The sequence below is a fragment of the Triticum aestivum genome, chromosome 4A (assembly GCF_018294505.1).
Source record: "Triticum aestivum cultivar Chinese Spring chromosome 4A, IWGSC CS RefSeq v2.1, whole genome shotgun sequence".
Lineage (NCBI taxonomy): Eukaryota > Viridiplantae > Streptophyta > Magnoliopsida > Poales > Poaceae > Triticum > Triticum aestivum.
In genome coordinates this window covers 694,803,202-694,807,603 of record NC_057803.1, presented here as the reverse complement: position 1 = coordinate 694,807,603, position 4,402 = coordinate 694,803,202, and positions in this window count along the sequence as shown.

Here is a 4,402-nt window from a genome sequence, read left to right as displayed (position 1 = left end):
TGATTCACAGAAGAAAAATAAGAAAGAGGATTCACGCAAGAAAAACTCGAGGGGTTGAACTATGTGATGTTCTATGTCATGGAACTAAGTGATGTTGTATGTCATTTGAACTATGTCCGTTAAAGTTTGTATTGCGTATGTCACTTGAACCATGTAATGCTTATGTCGTGGATCTAAGTTATGTTGTATGTCATGAATTTGAGACCGTTTATTCATGAGTTTCCAAAAAGTTTCTTCTAATTTGTCATTTGTTTGTACCTGCTATGCAATGCCAGTAATTGCTCTAATATTTGTTTTCAAAAAAATTAGGCATCTGCACAGGGCAAAACGCTGGAGACCACGGCGTTTTGGCCATATCCAGAAAGGTGAAACTGTTGTGGCTCATCTGCAGACCTGGACGCCAAGGTTTCTGGCGTCTAGGGGCAAAACGCCAGAGACCATGGCGTCTAGCCTGTACAGAAACTTCAGCATGACAGCATAACAGCAAGGATGACAGCAAAACTAAGCATAACAGCAAGGATGACAGCAAAACTAAGCATAACAACAAGGATGACAACAAAACTAAGCATAACAACAAGGATGACAGCAAAACTAAGCAATATTTCTAGGATGACAGCAAGAAGGTACCATAGTTCACGCCATCATAGCAAACAACATCATGAAGGTAGCAAAGTTCACGCCACTCCATAAGTGCAAATTAAACACAAGTCTCAGGTAGCAAAGTTCACGCCACTTCTAAAGTTCATGAATGAAACATAACAAAGTTCGCGAGAATCTAGTATTAACTAATTCACTTCTTCCTTCCTTTTTTGCTGCGCGGCGTGCGTTGTGTGGGCCGTGATGGCTGCGGTGCATCATCTATTTGGGACATCCCAAGCACCTCCTCTTCGTCTTGATTGTACTCCTCTTCATCTTGATTGTACTCCTCTTCGTCTTGATTGTACTCCTCTTTGTCTTGATTGTACTCCTCTTCGTCTTGTTCTGGCTCCTCATCCTCTTGTCTTGTCTTGCAACAGGAACAACAAGAGGAGCCAGAGCAAGAGGATGAGGAGCCAGAACAAGATGACGACGACGTCTATTGTCCCGGCTAGTAGAAGCTCCAGCTGCCATCTTGTGGCAAGAGAGCATAGCTGCCATCTTGTGGAACCGACTCACGAAACTCTGGAACATAACAAAGATGCAATACTAGACTAAGTAAAAAGTGTGCAAAGATGGAGGTTTTTGAATAGAGATAACATATACCTTCATTGTTTTCCTAAGAAGTTTCTCAGATGATCCACTTCCCTCATCTTCACCAAGTGCTACACCAGCCTCGTTAATTAACACAATGCAATAACTCCATGTCCTACAAAATGAAGATCACGAAAAATTATCTTTTAAGTACATGTAAATGCACTCGAAGTAGATTCTAATTGTGTGGAGCATACCACTCGGTCGTGTAATTGTGCGTAGTCAAGTTGTGTCCCTTAGTTGTCTCTCGTTTCTAAATTGAAGTCCATATACCCGCTCTCATGATCCAACTCTTCCAATTCCGAACGGTTCCAACTGGGCTTTAGCTTCAACCGGTAACGTCCCGCAAGCCACTTCAGATGCTCTTCGTATATTGAATCACTATGGAGTCTTCTTTCGTTCTCCACTAGGGCCGCTCTTTGATTCCACAAATCTATCCACTCGGAGTGCTTGATGGCCCAAGTCGAAGTTTCCGGGTTATTCTTTCGACTAATTCTGCAAATTATGAACAAGATGAAAGCATTAGCAAGAAATGTCTTTGATAATGCTCTACTATATATCCAAAGCTACAACTATCTTACTGATGCAGATATTGGCTTGTCTCGTAACTCTCATCCCTTGGTGTCCCTTGCCTTCTCCCAAATTGTCTTGCGACACGATCTGGGTAGTGCCACTCGACAACATAGAAGCATATCAGTGGGCATCTCGCCCGCCAAATCTTCCTGTCACGCGTGCACATCTTGTTCAGCCGGAAATCACAATCGGCATCATATGGCATCCAATCAACCTACAACACAAGATGATACTAGTTAAGTACACGGTTCCATCACAATTGTTGTGCTCTTATGTAAGTTATCATTACCTGCTTATGAGTCAACATATCCATCTCGTTGATGTAGTATTTGTATTGCGCAATCGAGCTGCCTGTGTACACATTCTCCATCTCCCAACAGTAGGCGGCGGTCGGAAACCGCCAAGGATCTTCTCCATGCCTCCCGTCGTGTGGGAGCCATCCTTCAGGAGGTCTCTTGTTTTTCTCGGGACGTCCAACGGGCATCCGCTCCCACATCCAAACCTGAAGGCACCAAACAAAGCCACCCATACCATATGTGCCCTTCTTCCTACGACATGCCTCGTCGAGCAGCAAATTCAGAAATTGTTCATAAGAGGTCGGCGAAATTGCAAATGCAAACAAATTGACAATTTGATTCCTAATTACTTGACGATATAAGTATGCTAGTGCTCCTGAACCCCAACTATACTTATGGCCCCAGTCACTTTGTAGGTCCAAGAATATCCACTGGGCTTTATTACCGGTAGAATCTGGGAACACTACCCTCATTAACAGATACCACAGATAAGCTCGGGCGTGCTGCTGCACAACAACCTCATTGGCGTCCGGAGGGCATACTATTCCTCTCTCCTCTCGGAGCCATTGATGCAACACTTTCTCACTGTCACGCTCGCCTTCTTCAGGAGGCATGGGGAAGACACCTGTCAATTGGCCAACACGATCTCGCCAATTAGAAGTTACGGTGGTGCCGGTCAAAGCTTCTCCATTGATTGGAAGGCCACTGATCATCGCCATGTCCTCCAAGGTCACGGTCATCTCTCCACATGACAAGTGGAATGAGTGTGTCTCTGGCCTCCAACGGTCAATAAGTGCGGTCATCGCCCCGTGGTTGATCAACGGAGCGTGCCGCTTGAACTAAAGCACAAACGGGAGAAGGCCCAATCTCTCAAAGTATGGCGCATACCGCTCGTCGCACGGCCAGTCGTGGGCATTATGACCCCTCATGCGCATAGGTTTTAGTTCCTGCAAAATAGCATTGCATTATGGTTAGTGCCTAGCAAAACGTATAAGTAATAACCAACAATTCAAATGGATTGAGTCTTACGCGGTGATTCTCAATGTCCCGCGCACGATGCTCTTTGTCATACCCTTTATGAAGACCGCCGTACCAATGTTCACCCGCCATCCTACAAATCAAGCATGAACAAATTAAACATACATAACACTATATAACATCCTACATATCATATATTTTCCATAACAACATCAACATAAATGCATGTCTCGATGGCAACATAACAAAACCAATTATCTATATATGATAAAATCTCAATGCATGGGGCAACATATCTCAATGTCAAGATATATATGACAAAATCTCAATGGCAACATATCTCAATGGCAACACAACATAACAAAATCTCAATATAACATCCTAATTATATGACCGTATCTCAATGAGAATCAATCATACAAAATACACAAATTATTTGGATTATCTTTCAAGCAATCATCTATCTAAATCCATATACATAGCAACAAAAATTAAAATGCCCAACACTACCACAAATGCCTTGTCTTCTCAATCCAACCATATAAACACATGCCTTCTCTTCTAAAGAATACATCATACCCACATGACCAAGCCATGGGCTCCCCTTTCTCAAAAAAGTGCAAACAAAACGATTCCTAGGGTTCCAAAAAGTATGAATTAATGCCACAAAAATAAAAGTTTCCAACCAAAAATAATTGGAGGAACCGGTGGAGAATACCTCAAGGAAGATGGGGGGGGGGCTCAGATCCGCACTTCTGATGAAGAATATAGCCGATTTGGGGGTGATTTGGGTGAGGGGAGGAGAGAAGCAGAGCTTCTGTAAGCTCCGCCGCGAGGAGGAAGACGCCTCCTAAGTCTTGGGGTGGGTTGGACTGCACCCGAGCCGGCTGGGGCCGGTTTACTGATCTCCAGTGGTAAATGCCACGGCCCGCGGTGTTTACCCCTTTGCCACGTCAGACGGTCAACCTGGTGGACCAGGGAGGTGGGCCAGACCTAAACGCCACGGTCCGCGGCGTCCCCAGTGCAAGAAAAACGCCGCGGATGTTGGCGTCTCGGTTTGGGTTAGATACAAAAAAGTTTCAAACACGGGTCAAATCGTGCTAAACTTTGCCAGATGGGTCAAAACAGTGAAAAAGCCCCACATTTGTGGCTAGCTTAATTTGCAGGAAACTACCAAGTCGTTAATTTGTTGCAAAAAACACCGTAGAATCTCTTAATCCGTTGCAAAAAGCATTGAACAGCCGTTTAGCCTCGTTTGATCTCTTTTCTGACGGGTGGGCCCCGAAATCGCTGATGTGGCATGACACACAGGCAAACGGTGTCGT